The 15,587-nt window shown below is 48.0% G+C and overlaps 1 non-coding gene across 1 annotated transcript; it reads right to left on the bottom strand.

Moving 5' to 3' along the window:
* Window positions 1–198: 198 nt before the first annotated feature.
* On the bottom strand, window positions 199–271 carry TRNAK-CUU. Its single transcript has one exon. It is a non-coding gene; the product is annotated as a tRNA-Lys (tRNA).
* Between the last annotated feature and the right edge of the window lie 15,316 nt (window positions 272–15,587).

Raw genomic sequence — 15,587 nt, 5'->3', positions numbered from 1 at the left:
CAGCACTTCCTGCCAGCCAGAGACTGTGTTTCTAGGTCTGCTCCTGTGGATGTGGGCCTCTCTCCTGATTCCTAAGGACTAAGCAGGAGCAAGGGGCTTTTCCAGTAAATCACCACAGCTTCTAGGAATCCGTGAGCGGCTCTGGACACCACCAGGAATCATTTGGCTCCTGGCACACAAGGCAACTTAAAAGCTAAGTGCCCGGACAGGGGCTCAAACCCTGGACCCTCAGATTAAGAGCCTGATGCTCTACCAACTGAGCTAGCCAGGCTTGGAGAGAGTATCTTCCCCTTTCACCACAACAGCGAGCAGGCAGGCAAAAGAGAGGCAAAAAAAGTCCCAGGAACCCCTCCTCTTTTTCTCCACAGCCACTGCCTTTCAGCAGGATTCCTCCTCCTCCTCTCTCCTGTGCCTCAGTGCGACTAAGTCTCCGCACCTAGACAGCCGGCCCGCCCGCTGCACCCCAATCCCCAAGGCCTAAGCCTCCCTGTCCAAGTCCTGCACCTGGCTCCATAGAATTAAGTCTCACGTCATGCTGGGGACTCGACTTCTTGTGCCCAGAGAGTCTCTGCCCCACTCAGTAGCTGACCCCAGAAACACAGTGTCCACCTTTTCCAAAGACGTGCTTGTAGCAGCTTTTTGCCTATGACCATGTGGCCTAATGGATAAGGCATCTGACTTTAATTCAGCTGATTGAGAGTTTGAGTCCCGTTGTGGTTGTGCAGTTTTCCCTTTGTGCTGAAAGTCCTGCTTTCTGCAGGGCTGGAACCTTTTCTTGGCTGCTCAGGAAGGAGTTGAGTTTGGGCGTCACAAAGACTAGGGCGTGAGCCCAGGTGCGTCCAGTCTATCCTTTGCCATTCCTGACTTGCCAAAGTAAATGGGCAGATGCCCGGGCTAGCGTGTAGAGCAGTTTCCCTCCTCCAAATGAGCGGTTGTCCCTGTGCTTGAGGGGGCTAAATAGCGTCTTGGGAGCTGGGTGTTTCTCTGCTTCTCGCCAGCTGGGGAAAAGCCTCTTGCGGTAAAATTTCCTGCCCCGCTGCAACAGTGAGCACCTGGTGGGAATGGTCAGAGGCCCTACCAGGGGGTGGCCCTGCTTTCCTACCATCTTCTGATGCTGGCCACTGAGCATTAGCAGCCACCCCGCATGCTGGTTGACTGGTGGCCTTCAGTGGGTGTTTGGCATGGCAGGGAGCAGGCTGGCGGCCAGGTGTCTTGTTGCCCGTCTGCTGGCCACACATAGGCATGGTCCTCCCCTCCTCTTGCCCCACCCTCAATTGCTCTGTGGCTTATAAACCTTCCCTTGGAGCTGTCAGCACCAGCCGCCTCTGCTCTAGGTGCCCAGAGGAGGAGAGGTGTGCTGGGCTCCAGTCTGGGACTCTTCCTCCCTCCTGCCTAGCCCTGAATATTAAGCCTGGCCCTGCCACTCCTTTCTTCAAGGACCATGTGGGCAAGAGGAAGAGTGAGGCAGCTGCAGGAACCAAAGTTGTGGACATCAGGTGAAGCTGTGAGAAACACAACCATCAGGAATCTCTAGGCAGTCTGTTAAACTCTAGGACTCCAACCTATAGCAGCCATCCTATTGAACCAGCCGGACCAAAGACCTATCTCCAGTGGGCATCAGTCACCCAGCAGGAGGGAAAACACATCACTCTGGTTCGCCCAGAGACAAGATAGACAAGCACATTGAGCTCCAAGGGTTTACAGCAAACCAACATAGCCCCAGGAAGTCCCACTGACATTTGAACTCAGATAGCAGGACTCAGAGCCCTGAGTGCTGACCATTACACCATGGGACCTGCTGCTATTTCTTTTCCTGGACCCCTGTGACTCTCAGCTGGCTGGCTTGCTCTCTGCACTTTTTGCTTCCCTCCAGCGGCTTCCTCTTGCAGGACTCTCTTTCCTCCTCCATCGACTGAGGTCCGGCTTGGCTGGATCTGTGGGTCCTGCCCTGACTCCCCGCATCCCCCTGCTTTGTCTCTGTTCCCTGCAGGCCGCAAAAATGTTCGTGGAGGACGCCCCTCCCTTTACTTGGAGGTCCTGCTCATATTGGCCCTCTGCAGACTTATCTCCTGGAACTCGGCCAGCTGGGACACAGGTGTAAGGCTCTGTGGTGTCAGAGCTGGGAAGGAGGATACTAAGGAAGGAAACTGGAATCATGCTTGCTGGAAGTTCACCCCAATAAACATCGAATTGTGTGCACCTTTGGACTTCGGGTATTGTTGCTCTCTGTTCATGCGAGAAGGACCAGGGAAGGAAGTGGGTGAAGGAATAAGCCCCCTAACATCTTGGTGCCGGTGACTGACTCGGATGCATTGCATGGGATAGGTGAGTGGCAGCCTGTAAGTCCCCCTCCGCAACAGTCCGCGCAGCTGCTTGGAGGGGGTATCGTGAACTCTCGTGATGGTAGTTGCGGGTTCCGGCAAGCCAGGGTAAAGGATTTTTTGGATAAATGGATAAGGAAGAACCAGGGCCCATACCAGGTGCAGGGGTCAACCTGGGATGAGATTAAAAGGAAATGGAGGAAGTGTTAGGGGACCTGGAGGGATGGGGGGTGGCTGAGAAGCCCACCCTCCTTGGTATATGGGTAGTGGAAGAAGGTCCCTGCCCATGGGGACTGAATGCCTTCCAGGGAAAGGAGGAACTTCAGTCTGCTTGTGAGAGGTTTGAAGTAAGGGCAGCATTATGGGAAGCTGCCAGGAATCTTTCAAATTTGGTGCTGCTCCAGCAAGGGCTGCTGAAGCGTTGTAAATTAGTTAGGGGGAGTGAAAGATGATTTGGCACAACAGGGTTTAAAGTCAAAAGCAGAGTTAACAGACTACCTTTAGAGACTGGAGCTGGGACTTGGTTCTGGGGGAGTGGAGAGAAAGAAGGAAAAAAAAAACTTTCAAAGTGCAACCTGCCTTTCCACACTCTTTTGTTTTTCTGAAGTTTTAATGGAGGGTACTTTGGATACTTATGTGAGATGTCAAGAAGGAAGTTTTTGTTTAATGATAAAACCCAGTTATATAAATGTAATTGTATGTGCAACTCTGTGCAGTCACATTGGATGGAAGTTTGGTAATTAAATTATCCAAGGGGGTCAGGTAGAGTGGCTACTACCACCACTATGCTTCTGTCCCCAGCTTTTCAGCTATTCTGAGGGAAAATGGGCCCTTTTCCCACAGAAATGGTCTATAAGGGACTGCTGCAGGCAGCAGGCGGAGAGAGAATCTGAGCAAAATTATTTGACTATTGGGTAATGTAATCAAAATCACTAAAGGATGTAAGGGGTTTCTATTGGAACTTAAGTTGGCTGCTCCTGGTTGTGTCTAGTTGTGCAAGATGGAAGTGTAATCGGGGTACAGTTGTGTAAAAGAGTAATCACAGTGCAAGGGATGTTATGTAAAAGAGAATTTTGTGTGTGTGTACAGTGCTAAAATCTGAAGCTGTGTCTCAGCTATTACCTGAGAATAAACTTAAAGCTTGGTACAGCAGAGAAACTATTGCAAAAATGGTCTGTTGTACAAGAGGGGAAACTGAGGTACACCACCACATCAATTTCATAAATAACCAGTGAGTGGGGTAATTCACTAGCCTGACTATAGAACAAAATAAGGACAGCCTGGAGGTAATTCTTCTGTTTTTCCTGCATTTAGCAAGGAGATTTGTAAAAAGGAAGTGGTATTATTATTAAGCAATAATCTGTTCCCACCAGGGGGCTGGAAATTGTTTCTTTTGTTTTTCAGACACTCTACAAGCAAGCTGGCACCAGCGGAAGAATAACTCAGAATACCATGGATCTATGTTTTGTGTTGTTTGTCTGTGGTGTTTGTCTTGTTGCTAGCATTGTTGTGTTTGAATGAACAGAAAACCTCATGATGTGGGTGGGGGATGGCTTCAAAAGGCTGACCTTGAGGGGAAGATGTGTATGGGAATACAAAATGCTCAACTAGGAGGCCAGCACCTGTGTAATAGCTACCATGGTACCTGGAAATGGAATGGCAACTAAGGTGGCCTCCACAAGCCCTATAGAAATAATGAGAAGGGGAGGAGCTCACTGGGAATCAATGGAGGGGTGTGTAAAATAGTGTAAATCAACAGAAGATGTTTGGATGTGCCCTTCTCCTATGACTATGGAGGAGCAGAATCAATGGCCTATGCAAGGGGTGGACAATTGGGTGTACTGTGTATAAGGTGTTTTGCCGGGAATGTACATAGTACTGGGGGCACAATTACACCAGCCCATAACTGGATGAATGCACTATAAGGTGGGTAGAAATGCATATGAAATGCAATGAATGCATAGCTGGATGAATGCACTATAAGGTGGGTAGAAAGCTGGCTAGATTGTCGGGCTCAACGGGTAGTGATCAATGGCTCCATGTCTAGTTGGCAGCCGGTGTCACGTGGAGTGCCCCAGGGGTCGGTCCTGGGGCCGGTTTTGTTCAATATCTTCATAAATGATCTGGAGGATGGTGTGGATTGCACTCTCAGCAAATTTGCGGATGATACTAAACTGGGAGGAGTGGTAGATACGCTGGAGGGGAGGGATAGGATACAGAAGGACCTAGACAAATTGGAGGATTGGGCCAAAAGAAATCTGATGAGGTTCAATAAGGATAAGTGCAGGGTCCTGCACTTAGGATGGAAGAATCCAATGCACCGCTACAGACTAGGGACCGAATGGCTAGGCAGCAGTTCTGCGGAAAAGGACCTAGGGGTGACAGTGGACGAGAAGCTGGATATGAGTCAGCAGTGTGCCCTTGTTGCCAAGAAGGCCAATGGCATTTTGGGATGTATAAGTAGGGGCATAGCGAGCAGATCGAGGGACATGATCGTTCCCCTCTATTCGACACTGGTGAGGCCTCATCTGGAGTACTGTGTCCAGTTTTGGGCCCCACACTACACGAAGGATGTGGATAAATTGGAGAGAGTCCAGCGAAGGGCAACAAAAATGATTAGGGGTCTAGAGCACATGACTTATGAGGAGAGGCTGAGGGAGCTGGGATTGTTTAGTCTGCAGAAGAGAAGAATGAGGGGGGATTTGATAGCTGCTTTCAACTACCTGAAAGGGGGTTCCAAAGAGGATGGCTCTAGACTGTTCTCAATGGTAGCAGATGACAGAACGAGGAGTAATGGTCTCAAGTTGCAATGGGGGAGGTTTAGATTGGATATTAGGAAAAACTTTTTCACTAAGAGGGTGGTGAAACACTGGAATGCGTTACCTAGGGAGGTGGTAGAATCTCCTTCCTTAGAGGTTTTTAAGGTCAGGCTTGACAAAGCCCTGGCTGGGATGATTTAACTGGGAATTGGTCCTGCTTCGAGCAGGGGGTTGGACTAGATGACCTTCTGGGGTCTCTTCCAACCCTGATATTCTATGATTCTATGATTCTATGATAACCAAACTACACACATCTACATGCTGCTATCTGGACTTTGGTGCACAATTGGATCTGTGAATCTTATTGCTCTGAATAATCAAACCAGGGCATACTGCCTGATTCTATACCAAGTGGTCAAGCTGGTTTGGACAATATCCCATTTCTCTGTGAACATTCAATGACTTATGATATGGACAAAAACATGCAAAACTTGCAGGAGCAGCTTGTTGCAACTGCCAGCAACTGGACACATAAGATCGTGACCCCGTCGAAGGAGGAGAGGCAGTGTTTTGGGGGTGTCTCGGAAGTTGGACCATACTGCGGTGGTCAGGACTCGGTGTTGCTGTGGATTTTGTATTGTTAACTGTACTTGTGTTACGTTGCATAGGGAGATAACCTATAAGTAATGTAATAAGCCCTCCAAATCCTACAGTGTACTAGACAACCCAGACCCAACCTTCTCGGGCCCACTATAATGGGAAGTCTGGAACACTAATTGGAATAGGTGTGGTATGCCCGTACGAGAGAAGGTGCAGTGCATGGTACTACATAAGTGGCAGTGGGACAAATGGAATATCGACACCTTCCACCTTGAGGCCTGGCCCTGTCAGGAAATGTGTCGCCATATGTCCTATGCTTTTCCAGGGATACCTGGGCAGGAGGATCCCAAAAGAAAAAGAAAAAAAAAGGAGTGGAGTGTTAGGATATAGATATTCAGGCCTGTCTGTGAAGGCCTATACTCTAAGAATTTAGGTGTATTCTTATCACTTGGCTAGTTATAGAGGTATAAAAGAAAGAATCAAAATCACTGTCTGCCGGTGTAAGGGCCTTCTCTTACTGTGACAGTCTGAGGCCCTGTGCTTAGGCTAAGGCCTTTGGCTAAGCAGCAGAGGCAGCCATAAGCTGGGAAGTGACCGGTCACCTCCTCACATCCCAAACTAGTCACATTGAAAGAAGGTGCTATGGGGCTGTTAGGATACAATCCTGTCCTGATAGTGTCTATTGCCTCCAGAGAAAGGGAAGTGCCTAGAAGATGTAAAAGGAAACTTCGTTTGATAGCATCCTGTCTGGCAAGAACTCACTTATCAATAGGTGGGATGTGAAATCCTCACTTCTGTATTGTTTTGTCATTATAGTTCCCACTTTGCTATTGTTTGCCTGTATAATCTATGTCTGGTTCTGTGATTGTTTCTGTCTGCTGTATAATTAATTTTGCTGGGTGTAAACTAATTAAGGTGGTGGGATAGAATTGGTTACATAATCATGTTACAATATGTTACGATTGGTTAGTTAAATTTCAGGAAAATGATTTGTTATGGTGTAGCTAAGCAGAACTCAAGTTTTACTATATAGTGTGCAGTCAATCAGGAAGCGTGGGGGTGTGGGTGGGGGAGATGGGAACAGGGAATGGGGGTGGGGAAATTGGAATCATGTTTTGCTAAGGGCAGGAATGGGAACAGGGACACAGGTGTAAGGCTCTGTGGTGTCAGAGCTGGGAAGGAGGACACTGAGGAAGGAAACTGGAATCATGTTTGCTGGAAGTTCACCCCAATAAACATCGAATTGTTTGCACCTTTGGACTTCGGGTATTGTTGCTCTCTGTTCATGCCAGAAGGACCAGGGAAGGAAGTGGGTGAAGGAATAAGCCCCCTAACAGTACAGTCACACGCTGACTGGCTCCCCTGCCTGGATGCTCTTGTGGAAATCCCACAGGTGACACTGCAGGACTTGGCACTGTTGGTTTCTTTAATGTTGCGGTGTTTACCTGACTGCCGGAACGAAGCCGCCAACTCCTCCCTCACCGACTCCCACCAACCCCCTGGTTGCCATAGAACCCTCTGATGCTTTCCCGTTCTGCCAACACCACCAGGCCTTGCTACCCCTCCCCTTTATCTTGCAAGCGCTGGATGTTTAGCTTCCAATATCCTCTGCCCTGGGTCAGGGAATTGCCCACATTGAGGCACATGGTGAGAGCTGTGTGATCGAAACAGTCCATTGGCACTACCCTGCATGGGGCTGTCGACGTGCTCTCTTTCACATAAATCTGGTCAATGCCACTCCTGGCCTGTCCCTACAGAAAGGTGTACCCCATCTGCAGCTGGTGTGAGCTCGGATCAGAGGAATAGAAGGAATACGCCCGCCCTCCACTGGTTCCACTATGGAGAAACACATCCTCTAAGCCCAGCTTGCTACAGACTCTGCACCAGGTAGTGCTCATTGTAAAAACATTTCTGCTAACGGTCGGGAAAACGGAATCAGCAGTCCTCAGGCCGGCTGACACAATTAAAATCCACCCCCAACATCAAACACTGTGCGGTCCAGAGGAAGGGAGCCAGTTCCTTCCATTGATCTTTCCTTTCACACCTTCACTGGGGACCACACTAATCTAGTGAAAAGAAAAGGAGTACTTGTGGCACCTTAGAGATTAACCAATTTATTTGAGCATGAGCTTTCGTAACTCACGAAAGCTCATGCTCAAATAAATTGGTTAGTCTCTAAGGTGCCACAAGTACTCCTTTTCTTTTTGCGAATACAGACTAACACGGCTGTTACTCTGAAACTAATCTAGTGGTAACCAGTGCCACGGAGCACAAAGTCCACCAGTAATACCCTACCTAGTCAGACCTCCACCACTTTCTGTACTTGCACCGCAAATGTGAAGAACAAGACTCCAACCCCATCATTCTTCCCTGGTCTGGAGGACCAGAAAGACAGGCCCTTCCTCCAATCACTCTCTGCCCATTGAGCTACCCTAAAGTCATTAATGTGCATTTCCTGAACATCCACCATGTCCAAGTCCAGCTGCTCCAAGGCACTGAATATGAAGAGCCTCCTCTTGGTCCCCCAAATCCCTGCCACTTTCCAGGTAGCCACTTTCACAAATGCCCCTTCCCTGGTACTGCCCTCGCTCAGCTGCATAGAGGAGCTTTCGTCCCCAGTCCCTGCCCATCACTGCCCAGTCCCTGCCCCCTCTGGCACCATCTCCGAGGGCTGCTCTGCCTCACTCTCTTCCTCCCATATTGGGTTGACCAATAAGTCATGTGGGAAAAACAGCTCCCATCCCTCATTGTTAAAGGTCAGGTGGGCTAACTAGGGGCAGAAGCCCATGCTCTGTTGTCCTGCTGGGGAGCTCAAAATCAGGGATTTGCCTCAGGTAAAGGTGTTGCTGCGCTCCCAGAAAACAAGGCCCCCCTGCACAAAGAGGGAGGAAAGGATTTACTGAGGGATGTGGTGGAATCTCCGTCCTTAGAAGTTTTTAAGGTCAGGCTTGACAAAGCCCTGGCTGGGATGATTTATTTGGGGATTGGTCCTGCTTTGAGCAGGGGGTTAGACTAGATGACCTCCTGAGGTCCCTTCCAACCTTGATATTCTATGATGTGCCGAAGCCCAGGGTTGAACCAAGGACCTTTAGATCTTCAGTTTAATGCTCTCCCAACTGAGCTACTGAGGGCTTTTTTTGGCTGCTGCTTCTCTGTCTGGGATGTTTTGTCAGCCTTGGCACACAAAAAGGACATCATTGTGAGCTACCTATGAAGGCAAGACTCACTTTTGCCTGCCTTGCTCAGCTTGACTTGCTTCCTCACCCCATTCCTGCCTTAGTTCCCGGGTTGACCTGGTGGTGGAAGGGGACGAGGGGCCAGTGGTGCGGGGAGGAAGTTGAGCTGGACCCTGAGCTACACTAGACCCTGGGGCAAGAGTCTGGCCACCACTTGCCACCCCACCCTGTTGTCCTGGCTTCCCCTACTGGACGTCATTTAGGGAGGGAAGTGGGGCTTCTGCCTCCCCTCCCCGATTTTCACACCGCAGAGGAGTGCGAACAGGAAAACGAATGGCTGCTCCACACTCCCACCAGAGGAACCCAACGCCCTTAGCTGTGGCTGAGTGAGAAGTGTTTGTTGGCTGGCAGGGCTGTCCCCGAGGAGCTGGAACAGCAGCTGCTGCCTCCCCCTCAGCTCCAGGCTGTGGGAAATGCTCATTGCCTGGCTGCATGGGCGGATGCTGCTCCGTGCTCTGGAGAGTGTCTGTATCAGTGTTTTCCCCAGGAATTGAAATTAGGGGGTGTGTTTGAATTTATGGGGTGGGGAATCAGGGCCGATGAGGGGTGAGACCATGAGAGTGAAGAGGGGCTGTATGGCACCATAGTAAACACTGAAAAATGTTTCATGACTATTTTATTAGACTTAACTCATGTTTTAAAATCATCACACAAATTAAAGTTGGTTACTCAAGCCTTCTGTGAAGCACTACGTCTACATCCTTCTTGGTTTCTTGTTATAATTTTGCATAACTCTGTTAATGAACTTCTTGAATGCAGTGCGTTCATTTCTGGTGGCTTCTCCTGTGTCCGGTAGTTCCATTCCTTCAATTGATATGCTCATTAGTTCATTCCCATGATCAGGCAGAAGGTGACTTCTTTCAGAACACAAAATTCTATTCAATGACGAAAAAGAACGCTTAACTATAGCTGTTGTGACTGGGAGTAGAAGGAGATGAATTCTTACTCCTTTCATCCCAGGAAACAGCACACAAAGATTGGTACGAGCCACCAGTGATGATAAAAAAAAGTTGAAGTCAAATCTTCATTCATTCATCACGTGATATTCCACTCTGTGTTCAAATTCTCTATTCTGTCCTGAGCACATGGCAGCCCCGTTGCTGGTAGTGCCTCACTCCACTCAGCCGTTGGTGTTTTATAGGACAGGGATCTGTAAAAGCTATAAGAAAAGGAGTACTTGTGGCACCTTAGAGACTAACCAATTTATTTGAGCATAAGCTTTCATGAGCTACAGCTCACTTCATCGGATGCATACTGTGGAAATTGCAGAATATCATTATTATATACACAGACACCATGAAACAATACCTCCCCCCACCCCACTCTCCTGCTGGTAATAGCTTATCTAAAGTGATCATCAAGATGGGCCATTTCCAGCACAAATCCAGGTTTTCTCACCCTCCGCCCCCCCACAGACAAACTCACTCTCTTGCTGGTAATAGCCCATCCAAAGTGACCACTCTCTTCACAATGTGTATGATAATCAAGGTGGGCCATTTCCTGCAGAAATCCAGGTTCTCTCACCCCCTCACCCCCCTCCAAAAACCACACACACAAACTCACTCTCCTGCTGGTAATAGCCTATCCAAAGTGACCACTCTCCTTACAATGTGCATGAAAATCAAGGTGGGCCATTTCCAGCACAAATCCAGGTTTTCTCACCCCCCCACACACACAAACTCACTCTCCTGCTGGCAATAGCTCATCCAAACTGACCACTCTCCCCACAATGTGCATGACAATCAAGGTGGGCCACTTCCAGCATAAATCCAAGTTTAACCAGAAGGCCGGGGGGGCGGGTAGGAAAAAACAAGGGGAAATAGGCTACCTTGCATAATGACTTAGCCACTCCCAGTCTCTATTTAAGCCTAAATTAATAGTATCCAATTTGCAAATGAATTCCAATTCAGCAGTTTCTCGCTGGACTCTGGATTTGAAGTTTTTTTGTTGTAAGATAGCGACCTTCATGTCTCTGATTGCGTGACCAGAGAGATTGAAGTGTTCTCCGACTGGCTTATGAATGTTATAATTCTTGACATCTGATTTGTGTCCATTTATTCTTTTACTTAGAGACTGTCCAGTTTGACCCATGTACATGGCAGAGGGGCATTGCTGGCACATGATGGCATATATCACATTGGTGGATGTGCAGGTGAACGAGCCTCTGATAGTGTGGCTGATGTGATTAGGCCCTGTGATGGTGTCCCCTGAATAGATATGTGGGCACAGTTGGCAACGGGCTTTGTTGCAAGGATAGGTTCCTGGGTTAGTGGTTCTGTTGTGTGGTATGTGGTTGTTGGTGAGTATTCGCTTCAGGTTGGGGGGCTGTCTGTAGGCAAGGACTGGCCTGTCTCCCAAGATTTGTGAGAGAGTTGGGTCATCCTTCAGGATAGGTTGTAGATCCTTAATAATGCGTTGGAGGGGTTTTAGTTGGGGGCTGAAGGTGACGGCTAGTGGCGTTCTGTTATTTTCTTTGTTAGGCCTATCCTGTAGTAGATAACTTCTGGGAACTCTTCTGGCTCTATCAATCTGTTTCTTCACTTCCGCAGGTGGGTATTGTAGTTGTAAGAATGCTTGATAGAGATCTTGTAGGTGTTTGTCTCTGTCTGAGGGGTTGGAGCAAATGCGGTTGTATCGCAGAGCTTGGCTGTAGACGATGGATCGTGTGGTGTGGTCAGGGTGAAAGCTGGAGGCATGTAGGTAGGAATAGCGGTCAGTAGGTTTCCGGTATAGGGTGGTGTCTATGTGACCATTGTTTATTAGCACTGTAGTGTCCAGGAAGTGGATCTCTTGTGTGGACTGGACCAGGCTGAGGTTGATGGTGGGATGGAAATTGTTGAAATCATGGTGGAATTCCTCAAGGGCTTCTTTTCCATGGGTCCAGATGATGAAGATGTCATCAATATAGCGCAAGTAGAGTAGGGGCGTTAGGGGACGAGAGCTGAGGAAGCGTTGTTCTAAATCAGCCATAAAAATGTTGGCATACTGTGGGGCCATGCGGGTACCCATAGCAGTGCCGCTGATCTGAAGGTATACATTGTCCCCAAATGTAAAATAGTTATGGGTAAGGACAAAGTCACAAAGTTCAGCCACCAGGTTAGCCGTGACATTATCGGGGATAGTGTTCTTGACAGCTTGTAGTCCATCTTTGTGTGGAATGTTGGTGTAGAGGGCTTCTACATCCATAGTGGCCAGGATGGTGTTATCAGGAAGATCACCGATGGACTGTAGTTTCCTCAGGAAGTCAGTGGTGTCTTGAAGGTAGCTGGGAGTGCTGGTAGTGTAGGGCCTGAGGAGGGAGTCTACATAGCCAGACAATCCTGCTGTCAGGGTGCCAATGCCTGAGATGATGGGGCGCCCAGGATTTCCAGGTTTATGGATCTTGGGTAGTAGATAGAATATCCCAGGTCGGGGTTCCAGGGGTGTGTCTGTGAGGATTTGATCTTGTGCTTTTTCAGGGAGTTTCTTGAGCAAATGCTGTAGTTGCTTTTGGTAACTTTTGGTAAAAGCTATGTAGAGGTTGAGTAGAATCTAGAAGTCACTACTGTAGATTTTTAAGAATCAAGGCTCTGTAGTTTTTCAGTTGTCTTAACAAACACTTCTTGTCCTTTACACTTAAGGATGCAATATAAATGCCTTCAGTAGTCAACTTCTGGAGTGAAGTCTTTGCTTCTTCCAGTACTTTTTCAGTGGATAGCTCTCTGATTGATCCAAATGTAGCTTCTATTGCTGGACAAAGATCTACTACTGTTGTAGCAGATGCCTGGATGACATTGTTTAATGACCCAAGTGGTTTCAACAGTAGACTTACGAGAGAGAGAATGGCAATAGTCTTCTCTGAACATAGTAGCAAAAGTAATCCACCAGCCTCACTACTTAGATCCATCCCATCTTGGCAGATACTTTCCAAAGCCAGTAATAATGGCTGGAATAATTTTAAGACAACAGCCAAGGATCACTCATGAGAAAGCCAGAGGCTTTTCCCAGGTTGGACTAATTTGAACTTCAGTCCCTATGTACCTTCTATATTTTCCAAGATATTCAGTCTTTTTGGACTCTTGCTGAAAAAACAATACAATGAAGACATTAAATGTACAGCTTTTTGAATGTCTTTTGAAGAGTCGGCAGCTCGTACTAGCGCTAGTTGGAGTAGATGGCCTCTGCAGTGTGTATAGGAGAGACTAGGGTTACACTTTTCTCTGAAGAAAGCTTGTACTCCACCATGTCTTCCAGAGAAGTTTGCAGCTCCATCAAATGTACAAGCAGCTGTTTGGGCTCCAGTTGACAAGCATTTAACTCTTCTAAGATGTAGGTTGTTACAGATGCAGCCGATGTGTCTTCTACAACTTGAACATCTAGAAATGCATCTGCTGGCCTACCACTGACATCAAGATAATGTACACAATGACTTAATACTTGATGCCCATTTGCATCTGTGCATTCATCAGCCATGTATGCAAATGTTTTGAATGTGGGGAGATAGTTCTTCACTTTTCAACTGTTGAGTCTTTCACTGTTGCACCACATGCTTCTAGCCAGCAAGTTGAGTTTCTTGCAGAAACATAGTATTTGCTGGTCTTGTTCGGAGCCAGTGTTCAACTTCAGGATGAACAAGTGACAATGCACTTAACATTGGCCTCCAGTTTATAGTATGTGGTATCTCTTGCTTAAATAGGAAGTACTGTATGATGCTTGTTTGTTCGCATGAACTGTGTTGTGTCTCCAGCATTCTTAACAGCCTCATTAACACTCACCGGTGTTGTCCTTGGTCAGTGGAGACTTGGAGTTCAGAAGTGCTTTCACATGAGTTCACCTCCCAGGTGAGAGGCAAAAAGGCACCTTGCTCGTTCCTCCAGCTGCTCACTGTTTGCTCTGGCCACTGTTGTTCGTTGTGCCACAGTTCACTCCATCGCTCTGTAGCCAATGGCCCTGCGCCATCACCTTCTGCTGCCACCTGCCACTGTGACGTCTGCGAGTGGGTCTCTTGAGGTTTCACCAGCTCTCAGTGATTTCAGGCAAGCTCTCAGGGCGGGAACCTCACTGCTAGTGCAGACTGGGCCGTCTCTTCCACAGAAACACTGTCCCACAGCAGGTCTAAGCACTTAGACCTGATTCTCAGTGATTTCAGCTGTAGTGGTCACGTAACAGAACAAAGACTCTCTATGGAGCCTAATCAGCTCTGTCTTTAAACAGTGGAGAGGGCAGGTCAACTAGTACTTGTGACTCAGGCAGACCATCAAGCTAAACACCTGTCCCCACCCTCTCTCCTGATGCCCTCAGTCAGCACAGGCTAAGGACAGTTCTACTGCCCTTTACTCAGACAATAAGAACAACATTTCATTACCCCCTGCAACCCCCCGCATCCAAGTGATTTGTAACCCAATCCCAGCCAAAATCTATCACTTGGGCAACGCAGCTATGTTTGCTGGATACCTCGGTAGATTAGGTGTGAATGTAAATACAATCCAGTCCTGAAGCCTTTCCCCACAGCCCTCAACTCATCACTAGCTCTCAGGGAGAGCTCATTTAGACTTTGCTTACAAATCATCATTTGAAATTATTAGGTTGCCCAACATCACCACCAAGAATGCACTGACATGGTCATAAAAAACAACAGCTGTATAAGGAAGCTAGTCTGTGTTCATACTTTCCAAATCTATCATAGTTTTTCAGATACATGTATTTTATCATACACATTATATGCTTTTAAAGTGTATATTAATATTTCAATTTCAATTCAAATGTCCAAACAATCACTACATTGGCAATATTGCATATAACTAGTTCACAAACCTAGGGGGGGAAGGGGTTTGAGGAAATTAAGGGGAGGGTGTATGGAAATCTTTGTCTGAACCCCTCTCCAACTGGGGGGCCTGAGCCCCACCCTCCTCACCGCTCCCTTGAAGGGAAGCCAAGTACTGGGTGAGCACCTAACGCTGACGGTGCAATTCTTTCAGGCTCTCCACGGAGCCCACATCACTGTGCTGTAGGAGGGAGCCCTCAATACGAGGCAAAAGCTCCAAACATTCCCCGTACCCTGTCTCAGATAGGCCAGCCAGATCAGCACAGCCATGTGAAGGCCGAAACAAAGGCAAGGAGACAGAGCTTCCACCTCCACCACGTGAGATGCAACCAACCATCTAGGAGGAACCTGCTATATGCCCAGAGGCCTTTATTCCTCCAGCCTGCGAGGACAGAGGGGATGTCAGGAAGTTTCCCCTTCAATCTCACACACAAAAGTGCCTTCCTAGGAAAGGAAAATTCTGAAGAGAAAAAGACACCAAGAAGGACACCAAAGAGAGAGACTTTTATGATCTTGGGGAATAGTTCAACAGCTGACCAGGGACTTGAACCCTGGACCCTCAGATTAAAAGTCTGAGGCTCTACCAACTGAGCTCGCCAGGCTTATGAAGAAAAAGGGCAAGTACATACAGAGGAGAAACTAGTCAAGAAAAAGAGAGCAAGAAACAACAGAGGAAACCTGCTGCTCTCTCTCTATCTCTTCCCAGCCCTAGCCCTGGTCTCCTCCTCCCTCCAGCACCCTGAGGCATTTTGCCAGCACAATGCCCAAGTCAACTCCACCCTCCCCAAACTCTAGAAGGCCCAGCTCATCAACCTGGCCACTCTTACAGCCTCCTCTCCAGCCCTGACCAATAGGGAGGAGGATTGAG

This window comes from Chelonia mydas, chromosome 22 (assembly GCF_015237465.2).
Source record: "Chelonia mydas isolate rCheMyd1 chromosome 22, rCheMyd1.pri.v2, whole genome shotgun sequence".
Classification (NCBI taxonomy): domain Eukaryota; kingdom Metazoa; phylum Chordata; order Testudines; family Cheloniidae; genus Chelonia; species Chelonia mydas.
This window is presented reverse-complemented; position numbering and strand designations above follow the sequence as displayed.